The following is a 14,668-nucleotide window of genomic DNA, read 5'->3' on the forward strand; positions in this document are numbered from 1 at the left end:
AAGGAGCTAAAACCATAGAGTGTGGGGGGGATAGCATTTTCAACAAATGGTGCTTGTTCAACTGGAGGTCAGCATATAGAAGAATGCAAATTGATCCATTCATGTCACCCAGTACAAAGCTAAAGTCCAAGTGGATCAAGAACATCCACATTAATTCAGATTCACTCAAACTAATACAAGAAAAAGTGGAGAAGAGCTTTGAACACATAGGCACTGGAGAAAATTTCCTGAACAGAACACTAATGGCTTATGCTCTAAAATCAAGAATCAACAAATGGGACCTCATAAAACTTCAAATCTTCTGTAAGGCAAAGGACACTGACATTAGGGAAAAATGGCAACCAACAAATTCAGATGATCTTTAACAAGCCTACATCCGATAGAGAGCTTATATCCAATATATACAAAGAACTCAAAAAGTTAGACTTCAGAGAGTCAAAAAATCCCATTAAAATGGTATACATATCTAAACAAAGAATTCTTAGCTGAGAAATATTAAATGGCTGAGAAGTACCTAAAGAAATGCTCAACATCCTTAGTTATCAGGGAAATGCAAACCAAAACAACCCTGAGATTCTACATGACTCCAGTAAGAATGGCTAAGATCAAAACTCAGGTGACAACATAGGCTGGTGAGGATGCAGAGAAAGAGAAAACTCTTCCATTGTTGGAGGTATTGCAAGCTGGTACAACCACTCTAGAAATCAGTCTGAAGATACCTCAGAAAATTAGATAGAGTACTACCTGAAGACCCAGCCATACCACTACTGGCCATATACCAAAATGATGCTCCAACATATAACAAAGACACATGCTACACTGTGTTCATAGAAGCCTTATTTATAAAACCTAGAAGTTTGAAAGGACCCATATCTCCTTCAACAGTGGAATGGACACAGAAAATGTGGTATATGTACACAATGGAGTACTACTCAGTTATCAAAAACAATGACTTCAAGAAACTTATAGGCAAATGGATGGAACTAGAAAATGTCATCCTGAGTGAGGTAACCCAATCACAAAAAAACACATATGAGATGCACTCACTGATAGTGGATATTAGCCCAAAAGCTCGTATTACCCAAGGTACAATTCACAACCACATGAAGCTCAAGAAGAAGGATGAACAAAGTGTGGATGATTCATGCCTTTTTAAAAGGGGAACAAAAATGTTTATAGGAGGGAATATGGAGGCAACGTTTGGAGCAGAGACTGAAAGAATTGCCATTCATAGCCTGCTCCACATGGGGAACCAGTATATATATATATATATATATATATATATATATATATATATATATATATATATATATATATCAAACCTAGACATATTGATGAAGGCAAGAAGTACAAGCTGACAGGAGGTGGATATTGCTGTCTCCTGAGTGACTCAGCCAGAGTATGACAAATATAGAGGTGAATGCTAGCAGCAAATCACTGAACTGAGAATGGAGTCTCCACTGGAGGAGTTAAAGAAAGGTTTGAAGGAGTTGAAGGTTCTTGCAACCAATACAAATAAGAATACCAAACAACCAGCGCTCCCAGGGACAAAACCACTACCCAAAATCTACACAGGAAGAGACCCATGGCTCCAGCTGCATATGTAGCAGAAGATGGCCTTGTTGAGCTCCAATAGGAGGAGAAGCCCTTGATCCTGACAAGCCTGAACTCCCCAGTGTAAGGGAATGTCTGGGCAGCGAGACAAGAAGGTGTAGTGGGTGGGGAGTGGGAACACCCATACAGAGGAAGGAGGGAGATGGAGTAGGAGGCTTATGGATGGGAAACTAGGAAAGAGAATAACATTTGAAATGTAAAATAGAATATCCAATAAGGAAAAGAAAAAAGAAAATTACCTCAGAGGTAAAATGTTGCATGAAATTGGAATACAGAAGAATTTTGATATGAAGAAGAGGAAGACGAAGAGAAGAAGAAGAAGAAGAAGAAGAAGAAGAAGAAGAAGAAGAAGAAGAAGAAGAAGAAGAAGAAGAAGAAGAAGAAGAGGAGGAGGAGGAGGAGGAGGAGGAGGAGGAGGAGGAGGAGGAGGAGGAGGAGGAGGAGGAGGAGGAGGAGGAGAAGAAGAAGAAGAGCTACATGGGGAAGTCTGAAAAAAAGAAAATGAAAAAACATAATTCATTAAAATATTTTAAAAGGAATAAATTGGTAATTTGGATTGAAAAAAGAATTTGGAAATGAATGGGTTATCCCATTCCTCAACCACTGTCCTTGTCTAACCTCTGGATATGTTCTGTATAGGTTTTCCCTCCACTTTTTTGGGCATTTCAGCTAATCTCATCCTTGTTGGGTCTTGGGAGCCTCTTGCTTTCTTGGCCTCTGGGACTTGCTGGTGGCTAAACCAGTTCCCATTCCCCATTGCTACACACTTCTTTCAAATTCCTGTCCCTCTATTTATCATTCCAGTCTCTTCCCATACCTAATCCTCACTCTCTTTACTCCCCCTTTCCATACTCTCTTCCTCCCAAGTCCCCCCTACTCTCTACCACCTGTGAGTATTTTGTTCCCCCTTCTAAGAAGGACTGAAGCACTGACATTTTGGTTTTCCTTCTTCTTGAGCCTCATGTGTTCTGTGAATTGTATCTTGGGTATTCTGATACCACAGTCATTGGTAATTTTATCAGTTGTGTTTTGTTCTATCTTAGGTCTCTGAGCCACCCACCCTTTGGTTTTATGCCATACAGGCAGGATCAGGAGGAGGCATCCTTTCATATCATGGGCCTCAAATTGGAGCAGCCATTGATTGGCCATTTCCACAAGTTCTCTGCCACCTTTATCATCAGCATATCTTGCAGGCAGGATAAATTGTAGGTCAAAGGTTTTGTAGGGGAATGGATGTCCCAGTCCTAGCATTAGAAGTCTCACCTGGCTGTAGAAGATAATATATTCAGGCTAAGTATTACCCATTACTAGGGGGTTTTACAGTTTCTAACCTGTAATAAACATAGTTGAGCAAGTGTCCTTATGAAAGGTTGGGACTGCTTTGGTTTTATGCCTAAGAGTGGTATACCTGTATTTGTGTCAGAATGCTTTCTAATTTTCTGAGAAACTACCATATTGATTTACCCAGTGGCTATACATGATTGCATTCCCATCAGCAATGAAGGCTGTTCTTCTTACTCCACATCCTTACAAGCATGAGATAGCATTGATCTTAGTCATTCTGACTAGTATAAAATAGAATCTCAAAGTAGTTTTGATTTGCATTTCTCTGATAGTTAAAAATCTATGATCAACTGTTTCTCAAACATTTGAGATTCATTTGTTGAGAATTCTTTGCTTAGATCTGTATCCAATTTTAAATTGTATTATTTGACTTTTTGATGTTCATTTTCTGAGTTCTTTATGCTATTTGGATATTGTCCCTTCTCAGATAAGGATTTGGTGAAAATCTTTTTATTTCTGTAGGCTCCTATTCTATCTTATTGATAGTACCGTTGCCTTAAATTTTCAGTTTCATGGAGTTCCCTTTTGTAGTTGTTGGTCTCAGTGCCTGTTCCTTCTTGAGAAAAAATATCTTACTATGTCTTATGTTAATAATGTCCTAGATCATTACCATTATCTATCAAATAATTTTTATAAAATTTGTGTTGCAAGATACTGAAATATGTCTAACTAGAAATGAGAATATCAATAAAATGTTTCATTAGCATAGACACTATGAAAGATAAACTGAATATTTTATAGTACTATACAAGATATAAATATGTTGACAATACATTTATATCAGGAACGGATTGAAGAAAAGCTGATTGTATTGAGTTTGTGAGGGTTGCAGTAGGCAGAGATATTCTGTAATGAACAGAATATTAAAACTCAATATTGGAAACAGCATAGGGACCAAATAAGCAAAAAAAAATGTATAAACCTTTTTGGAAACAAAGCACAATATTAGCAGAGACATGAAACTTTGGAAGTTGTTAAGGTTCCTTGGTGATTAGAAATAATAATTTTGATGTTTGATTGAGAACTGGTACTGAACAGAATTTTTGGCTAATGTATTTGCGAGTTTTGAATTAAGTCTAAAAAGGAAGGTCAGGAGTCGGTTGCAAACATAATTTTAATTCCAAGACATTTTAGCATGGTATTTAGCATAAATCACTTTCATTCTTAAACCAAAGGAGACTGGATTAAACCAATGCCTTTTGAAATATAAATGCAAAGCATCATAATTACTTTATTAAATACAAATTTTTAACAGTTTGACAATTGTAAAGTCTTGCTACTGTCATTATTGGCCCTTTTTAAAAAAATATTGTTGAATAATCAAGATCTTGTCTTTCTCCCTCCCTTCCTTTCTTGTTTCTCTCTTTTCCTTTCCTCCTTCTTTTCTCCCTCTCTTCTCCACTCCTTTCTTTCTTCTTTGCTTCCTTTCTGTCTTTCTGTCTTTCTTTGCTATTTTATTTCCTTCTGTTTTTTATGGTGGTCCAAGTATTTATGTCCTTGATTGGTGTGGAGCTATTTACTGAATCATGAAGGACTTCTTTTTTATTTAATTTTTCTACTTAATCATTCCATTCATTTACATCTCAAATGATATCTCACTTCCTGGTTACCACTCAAACAATCTCCATTGCACATCTCCCCTCCCTGACCTCTTTGCCTGTATGAGGGTGTCCCCCACACCTATGTCCTCCCACCCTTTTTCTCCAGTATCCCCCTATGCTGGGGCATCAAACCTCCATAGAAGCAAGGACCTCCCCTCCACTTGCTCTCAGGCAAGGTCATTCTCTGTCACATATATTTCTGCAGCAATGGACCCTCCAGGTACACTCCTTGGTTACTGGTCTGCTCTCTGAAAGCACTGGGTAGTGAGGTCAGCCTATGATGTTCTTTCAGTGGTGTTGCAATCTTGCTCAACACCTTCTGCCTGCTCCCCCGCCAGATTCCCTGAGCTCAGACTGATGGTTGGCTCCAAGCATCCACAACTGCCCTAGTCAGTTGCTGGTCGACCCTCCCAAAGAACTGCCATACCAGGTACCTGTAAGCAAGCACCACTTAACCATGACAAAGTGTCAGGTTTGGTATCTGCAGACATGATGAATCCCCAGGGTTGGAAGTTCCCAGATCGCCCTTCCTTGAGCCTCTGTTGCCAATTTTTATCCCTGTTCTTCCTTTAGACAAGAACATTGGGCAATCCACCAATCTCAAAAATTTTAACCCAGAAATGAAGGGATTCCTAAACATTTCTTATGCAAGCTACAATATTTAGAAAACAATATTAGTAAACCTGCCAATCTATGAGCATGGGAGCTCCTTCCATCTTATGAGATTTTCTTCAATTTCCTTTTCCAGAGACTTGAAGATAATGTCATACAGATCTTTTACTTGCTTGGTTAAAGTTACAAAGAGATATTTTAAATTATTTGTGACTGTTGTGAAGGCTGTCATTTCCCTAATTTCTTTCTCATACTCTTTAACCTTTGAGTAGAGGAAGGCTCCTGATTTGTTTGAGATAATTTAAGATCTAGCCACTTCCCTGAAGTTGTTTATCACATTTAGGAGTTCTCTGGTGGAATTCTGGGGATCACTTAAGCACACTGACATATTATCTGCAAATAGTGATATTTTGACTTCATCCTTTCCAATTTGTAACCCTTTGACCTCCTTCTATTGCCTGGTTGTTCTAGCTAGGACTTCGAGTACTATATTGAATAAGTAGTGAGAAATGGGCAGCTTTGTCTAGTCCCTGATTTTAGTGGGATTGCTTCAACTTTCTTCTCCATTTAGTTTGATACTGTCTACTGGTTTACTGTATATTGCTTTTACTATGTTTAGGTATAGACCTTGAATTCTGATCTTTCCAAAACATTTAACATAAAGGGATGTTGAATTTTGTTAAATGCTTTCTCAGCATCTAATGTGATGATCATGTGGTTTTTTATCTTTGAGTTTGTTTATATAACAAATTTTATTGATGGATTTTCATGTATTGAACCATCCCTGCATCCTTGGCATGATGGCTCCTTGATCATGATGGATGATCATTTTGATATGCTCTTGGATTCAGTTTCAAGAATTTTATTGAGTATTTTTACTTCTATATCCATAAGGGAAATTTGTCTCGTTTTCTTTTTTGGGGGTCTTTGTGTGGTTTAGGTATAAGTGTAATTGTGACTTCATAGAAGGAATTGGTTGATGTGCCTTCTGTTTCTATTTTGTGGAATAGTTTGGACAGTATTGGTATTAGGTCTTCTATGAAGGTTTGATAGAATTCTGCACTGAACCCATCTAGTCCTGGGATATTTTTTGCCTGGGAGACTTTTAATGACTCCTTCTATTTCTTTAGGAATTATGGGAATGCTTAGATGGATTATCTGATCCTGATTTAACTTTGATACCTGGTATCTGTCTAGAAAATTGTCCATTTCATTCAGATTTTCCAGTTTTGTTGAGTATAGGCTCTTATTGTCCAATCGAATGATTTTTGAATTTCCTCAGTTTCTGTTGTTATGTCTCCCTTTTCATTTCTGATTTTGTTAATTGGATACTCTCACTGTGTGCCCTCTAGTTATTCTGACTAAGGTTTTATCTATCTTGTTGATTTTCTCAAGAACCAGCTCCTGCTTTTGTTGACTGATTGTATAGTTCTTTTTGTTTCTACTTGGTTGATTTCAGCACTGAGTTTTATTATTTCCTGCTGTGTGCTCCTTTTGGATGCATTTGCTCCTTTTCGTTTTAGTGATTTTCCATGAACTGTCAAGTTGCTAGTGTATGCTTTCTCCAGTTTCTTTTTGGAGGCACTCAGAGGTGTAAGTTTTCCTCTTAATACTGCTTACATTGTGTCCCAAAAGTTTTTGAATGTTGTGCCTTCATTTCTAATGTAACAATGGCCATCTTTGCAAAAGTAATCTGTGGAGTCAATGCAAACCCCATCAAAATTCAAACTCAATTCTTCATAGAGTTAGAAAGAGCAATTCTCAAATTTATTTGGAATAACAAAAAACCCAGGATAGTGAAAACTGTCCTCAACAAAAAGATATGGGAGAATCACCATCCCTTACCTCAAGTTGTATTACAGAACAATAGTGAAAAAAACTGTATGGCATTTGTACAGACAAGGGCAAGTAGATCAACAGAGTATAATTGAAGACCCAGTAACAAACCCCTGCAACTATGGTCACTTGATCCTTGTCAAAGGAGTTAAAACCATCCATTAGAAAATAGATAGCATTTTCAGCAAACAGTGCTTGTTCAACTGGAGGTAAGCATATAAAAGAATGCAAATGGATCCATGCTTCTCACCCTGTACAAAGTGAAAGTCCAAGTGGATCAAGGACCTCCACATAAAAACAGATGCGCTCACCCTATTAGTAGAAAAAGTGGGAAAGTGCCTTGAACATATGGACACGGGGAAATTTCCTGAATAAAACACCAATGGTTTTTGATGTATGATAAATAATTAACAAATGGGACTTCATAAAATTGCAAAGCCTCTATAAGGCAAAGAATATTGTCAATAGGACAAAAGGCAACCATCACATTAGGAGAAGGTCTTTACCAATCCTACATCCAATACAAGGTTAATATCCAAAATACACAACATACTCAAGAAGTTCAACTCAAGAGAGTCAAATAATCCTATCAAAAATGGGGTACAGAGATAAACAAAGAATTCTCAACTCAGGATTATCAAATGGCTGGGAAGTACCTAAAGAAATGTTCAACATCCTTAGTCATCAGGGAAATGCAAGTCAAAACAACCCTGAGATTCCACCTCAAACCAGTCACAACGGCTAAGATCAAAACTCAGGTGACAACAGATGTTGGCAAGGATGTGGAGAAAGAGGAACACTCTTAAATTGTTGGTGGGATTGCAAGCTGTTATAATCACTCTGGAAATCATTCTGAAGGTTCCTCAAAAAATTGGACATTGTGCTACCTACGGACTCAGCTATAGAACTCCTTGGTATATAGCCAAATGATGTTTCAAGACACATCAAAGACATTTACTCCATTGTGCTCATAGCAGTCTTATTTATAATAGGCAGAAGTTGAAAAGAACCAAGATGCCCTTCAACAAAGGAATGTATACAAAAAAATTAATTATATCTGCCCAGTGGAATACTACTCAAATATCAAAAATAATGACTTCATGAATTTCATAAAAAAGAAAAAATGAATGGAACTAGAAAATATCCTGAGTGAGGTAACCCAATAACAAAATACACACATGGTATGCATTCACTGATTAGTGGATATTAGTCCATAAGCTCGAATTACCCAAGATAGAATCCCCAGACCACATGAACCTCAAGAAGAAAGGACCAAAGTACAGATGCTTCAGTCCTTCTTAAAAAGGGGAATGAAAATATTTAGAGAAAGATATATGGAGACAAAGTTTGGAGCAAAGACTGAAGGAATGGCCATACAAAGTCTTCCCCACATGGGGATCCAGCCTACATACATAGAGCCACCAAACCCTGCCTGACAATATTGATGAAGCCAAGAAGTACATGTTGACAGGAGCCTGATAATAGCTGTCTCCTGAGAGGTTCTGCCAGAGTATGACAAATACAGAAGGGAAAGCTAGCAGGAAGCCATTGAATTGAGAACAGGGTTCCCAATGGAGGAGTTAGAGGAAGATATGAAGGAGCTTTTGAGGCTTTCAACCCCATAAGGACAACAATTCCAATCAGCCAGAGCTCCCAGGAAATAAACCACCACACAAAGAGTACACATGGACAGACAGACCCATGGCTCCAGCTGCATATGTAACAGAGGATGACCTTGTTGGGCACCAATGGGAGGAGAATCCCTTGGTCTTGCTAAGGTTGGACCCCCCCAGTGTAGAGGAATGTCAGGGCAGGGAGGAGAGAAAAGGTGTTGGTTGGAGAAGGAAAACACCCTTACAGAAAAAGGAGGAGGGGAAGAGGGTGGGGTTAATGGTTGGGAAAGCAGGAAAGGGAATAATATTTGAAATGTAAATAAAATTATTCAATAAAAAAGAGGGATTAAATAAATAAATAAATAAATAAATAAATAAATAAATAAATAAATATATCAAAAAAAAGGCAAACTGGCCTGTACAGTACTTTGGATAACATATGCTGGGGCCTGACCTAAATTGCTGGGACTAAAACATAGAGCAGAGCATGAGGAAATGTGGAGATGAAGCGCTCATTCTTTGAAAATTTTCACTTGTCCATGGAGAGCCATTAATATGCCAATAAACCATGTGAAGATGATTAGGGAGACTTATGCTTTAATTGATCATAGAGAATGTTACTTATTAAAATATATACTTTTTTATACACTATACCAGGTAAGAAAATGAACATTTCTCTTGTGTTCAATTTTCTATATTTTATTTTATACTATATTTTCCTGATTCCCTGAATAGACTTGTAGCTTAGAGTTTTATAATGAATACAGGAAAAATAATGTATAGAAAAATGCACTAAATATTTCCTTTTTCATTTCACTGTTCCTTTGTATAGTCAAACATTTTGGTAGGCAGAAAATGCGTGTGTAGGACACTTACACTTATATTTTACACTATTAGGAACCCAGTATTGGGTGGTGGGTAAAGCACAGCCTTTTTTATGGAAGAACGAATCAGCTATACAAAAGGTTTATGGTAGCTAGGCTGAAGATCCTGAGTTCTGAGAGAAACATCATCAGAAATATTACAAACTAGATGTAATGAATATGTGAAGCATATCAAAGCTGCAACATAAGTATAACCAGGACATTGTTCCATTCACCAAGCACGGGAGACCTGGAAACAGGGAGTGCTGAGAGCAGTTGGCAGGATGAGGGGAAGAAGCTTCTTGGGAGTGGTCAACAGTTTCACTTACAGAAAAAGATTTTGCAATTTTGATAAGTCTCTTTTTAATGATTTAATGTTCTTTTCTTTCTTTCTTTTTTTTTTTTCTCATCTTTATTGACTTGGGTGCTTCTTATCTACATTTCGATTGTTATTCCCTTTCCCTGTTTGCAGGCCAACATCCCCCTAATCCCTACCCCTTCCATTGTCTATTGGTGTTCCCCTCCCCATCCTCCCCCCATTACCGACCTCCCCCCAACAATCACGTTCACTGGGGTTTCAGTCTTGGCAGGACCAAGGGCTTCCCCTTCTGCTGGTGCTCTTACTAGGCTATTCATTGCTACTTATGAGGTTGGAGCCCAAGGTCAGTCCATGTATAGTCTTTGGGTAGTGGCTTAGTCCCTGGAAGTTCTGGTTGGTTGGCATTGTTGTTCATATGGGGTCTCAAGCCCCTTCAAGCTCTTTCAAAGCACGTGAATGGTTGATAGCCATCAGGACTGTAAGCCACTTTGTTTTTTAAATTCCAAAGCCTTGTGTATCTAATACCTGCTTTCATTTCTCACTCTTGGAAGAACTGTTGATATTATTCACCTGTCATGGAAATATATATAATGATAACTTAGGAGGAAATTTGTTCAAACAGGAGAGAATTCTTATAGTTATGAGGAAACTGATGTGTACTCTCAGTCATTTCCTTCTTTAAGCTGTTCTTGTTGCTATCCAACTTAGAAACCACTCAATGAAAAAGGCAGCAGTAGTCAATAGGGTGTAATGCAGTGTCATTTGTTTCCTATAGATTTTTTTTTATTAACTTGAGTATCTCTTATATACATTTCGAGTGTTATTCCCTTTCCCGGTATCCGGGCAAACATCCCCCTCCCCCCTCCCCTTCCTTATGGGTGTTCCCCTCCCGACCCTCCCCCCATTGCCGCCCTCCCCCCACCAGTCTAGTTCACTGGGGGTTCAGTCTTAGCAGGACCCAGGGCTTCCCCTTCCACTGGTGCTCTTACTAGGATATTCATTGCTACCTATGAGGTCAGAGTCCAGGGTCAGTCCATGTATAGTCTTTAGGTAGTGGCTTAGTCCCTGGAAGCTCTGGTTGCTTAGCATTGTTGTACATATGGGGTCTCGAGCCCCTTCAAGCTCTTCCAGTTCTTTTTCTGATTCCTTCAACGGGGGTCCTATTCTCAGTTCAGTGGTTTGCTGCTGGCATTCGCCTCTGTATTTGCTGTATTCTGGCTGTGTCTCTCAGGAGCGATCTACATCCGGCTCCTGTCGGTCTGCACTTCTTTGCTTCATCCATCTTGTCTAATTGGGTGGCTGTATATGTATGGGCTACATGTAGATGTTTTAAAAAGTATTTTTTTCATGTTTGAGAATTTCATATGCACGTGTCTTATCATCCACTACTATTTCTCTATTGTTCATCCACCACATTACCCTTCCAATTTCAGGTATTCTTTCTCAATATTATTTTAACACTACTTAGTGGAGCATATACATACATGATTGTAGAATCATTTAGTGAAGCCTGAGTAGCCTCTCCCACATTGCATCCCTGGGGAAACCTGTTTCTATCTCTTCCAGTAGCCATCAATGGGCAATAACTCCTCAGATAGAGGGGGCAGCCTATTTACAAACCTTTTCTCATACATAATAACTGAACAAATGATTTATATATAGTGATTATTATAATGATTTAGAGAAGAACATAGTGATTATTACAATGATATAGAGACAAACATCTGTTAGAATGGTAAAACAATGGTATGAGGAAAAGACAAATTACATTGTATATTGGTACTATTTAAACTGACTGAGAATCTAACCCCAAAGGTTGTGGTACCTCTACCACGAAGTCAGTTTCAGAGTTAATCATATTTCTCTTACAACATGCTTGCCACCACCCCTTATCTGTGATGGGCTGGGCCATCTCTATTAACTCTGTGACAGCCAACTGCAGGAAGAGAAAAATGGCCCATGATACCAAACATATTCTTGAAAACAAAATGTGAAACATTTGAAAAGACATTACTATTGCATTTCTCGTGATATAAAATTGCCAGTAGTGAGAAAGAATAATTGGAAGTCAGACATGAGAAATTTATCCACAGAGAGGAAGTAAGCTTCCTTAGCCAACCTCTGCTGATCTGCTTTTAAGCATCAGATTGGATGATGTTTTAAAATCTGTCTACTTGGCGAAGCTACAAAGATACATCCTCATCCCCCATTGTCCAGAGCTTACATTAGGGTTTGCCTTGGTGTGGTATATTCTATGAGTTTGAACGAATGGATAACACACATATACTATTGTAGCATCATACAAAGCAGTTCTGTGCCCTAAAAGTCCTCTAGGCTTCATCTATTTATCCTTGCCTCCTCCCCAACCCCTGGTAAGCCGATCTCTGAATTCTCTCCAAGGCTCTCATCTTTTACAGAGTGTCATCTGCAGTATGTAGGTCTTTTAGATTGGTTTCTCTCATGTAGTCATGTGAATTTCATTTCCCGAGTACAGGATCATCTTACATTATTCAGACATACCGCAGTTTATTATCCATTTACCTAATGGCAGACATCTTGGTAACTTCCAAGGTGTGGCAATTATGAATAAAGAGTCAATGAACAAAAAAAAAAATAAAATCTGTCTACTATTTATCTCTTCATATTTATCGTTATGTTTTCTTATGTTATATCCATATATAAACACACTAATTCAAAAGCCAGAATACTCATATTGTAGGCAATCATTGTTCAAGCATATAAAAGAAATAAGCATAAATATTTTGTGGGGGAGATGTTCAAAAAAGATCTGCTAAATTTACAATTTGTGGATAAGAATGAAGGAAAGATGTAATGTTTTTGAAAGCAAGAGCTCCCAAATAAAGGTTATACCTTATAAACTCCTGTGAGTCATGGAAACACTTACTATGCTTCAAAATTTGAAAGAATGAAATAGTGGTAATCCTTGATCAACAGGGCAAAGTATTACAAAGGAGGTTAAACTAACAGTAGTCATGGCATGAGTCCCCCATAGTCTACACATAAACAGTAGAAATGGAAGTTCATGGTTATATTGATGTGCAAGAAAATTATTGGATGAACTAGCAGGATACATCTGGCAAAATGTTACATTTTATGTAAATCAAGTTCTACTATTAAGTTGTAAGTGAATTAGAAGGAGCTTCTTGTAAGAAATATTCAAAAATGAATAAATGCTGGTCTACATTTTTGTAGAACCTTAGAAAACAAAACTTTCTAACCCTACATTGGAAACTAAATAAATGTGACTTATTGATGGGCTTCATGCATGCATAGGAAAATACTTTTAATTAAATGACTAATATGTCATTTAATCGAGTCCATTTAACATTTTTTAATGTACGTTTGTTCAGCATCCTATAATTTAGTCTTTTATTTTTAGGGCGGTTGAAATGCTACCTAAAGACAGCAACCTAAAGTTCAACTACTATTTCTTTAAAAACAAAAACCACTTTTGTTTTTAGAAAATCTTAAAGCTGTCCAAATTTTTCTACCCAGCATTTGCATTTTTACTGAATAATTGCACAGTGTTTAGTTTCCTTTGGCTAGTGGAGGCAAAAATTGAAAATTTAAAAGCTGAGACACAGAAGAGGAGAGGTTTTTTTTCCTCCAACAAAATATTCACAAATCTAATTTTGCTTTTGCAATTTCTATTCTCCTCTGCCAAAGGCACACTTCTCAGAAATAATGCTGTATATAAATCCCTGTATAATGCTGGTGCTTGAGGTAAGGATGTTCCAACCAGATAAGTAGCAGGAGCTGGCCTTGTCAGGAGATCAATGTGTTATAACAGATTTTGACTGAATATGTAGTTGTGTTTGACAGTGGGGGATATAATCAGTGTATTTTAGAGATAAAAGGAACGTTGTGGTCTGTCCACTCTCAATTTTGCAGAAAAAGAGACTGAAGTTCACAATGGGTGAGTCAATTTCTCAAGGTCACTCTGCTAATTAGTGGCAGATGTGAAACTTGAACTCAAGCTTTCAGGTTGGGGCCACTCTACTTGTTCAACCTTGTTTGACCCAGCATGCATATGCATCTGACAGCCCCACCGTTGCATCAGTGAGACCCTACTGAGAACATTCAGCTTCTGGCAAGATAGCTTCCTAATTGGAGTTATAAACCTGACTGTAAAGTGAAAATATATCTTCAAGTCTATGGGAGGTCTCTTCAGAGTTTAAGAATATAAGATCCACTCTGGGAAAAGGGCAAAACCAAAGGCATTTCTTCTTTCTTCCCTGAATGAGTTGAAATTCCCTCTAGATTTTGAACTCCTGCCTCTTGGACACTGTAACTTTGAGATTTACAAGAATCAATCATTTCTGCTTTATATATTTCCAGAGCTTTTTAAAATTACAGATGCTCGAAACAGCAGTGTATAAGATCACAGTACATGAATTCAGTCTTGAAAGAAATCATATTTCCTTTCCTGTAATTGATTGTTAGTTTTCGTCAATGACTCACATTCTGAATCTTAGTTAAAAATAAATCCTTGGCCAACTGAATGTCCCGATCATTCCACAAATTATGTCCCTTTTGAAATACTTTATCCACTGATGATAGGTAGTACAAAGATAGGTGCTCAAGAGTGAGTGTGTGGTATACTGAAATAAGGAGAAAGCACCAAGACCACATAGCTTCTTGTTTTATCTTACCATTATTGATGCATTCTTGCCTGCTTCTGAATTCATATCCTCAACTTCCTCCACTCACACAAATACCACTTACATTCCATTTGTGGTTGCAATAAATCTATATTCTTGTTGATGTGTGTGGAATATCTCAATAATTGAAAGACTGTATAAACGTATCACATGTTCCTACTATCATATTTTATAGACATTATAC

This window comes from Rattus norvegicus, chromosome 3 (genome assembly GCF_021556685.1).
Source record: "Rattus norvegicus strain SHRSP/BbbUtx chromosome 3, alternate assembly SHRSP_T2T, whole genome shotgun sequence".
Classification (NCBI taxonomy): domain Eukaryota; kingdom Metazoa; phylum Chordata; class Mammalia; order Rodentia; family Muridae; genus Rattus; species Rattus norvegicus.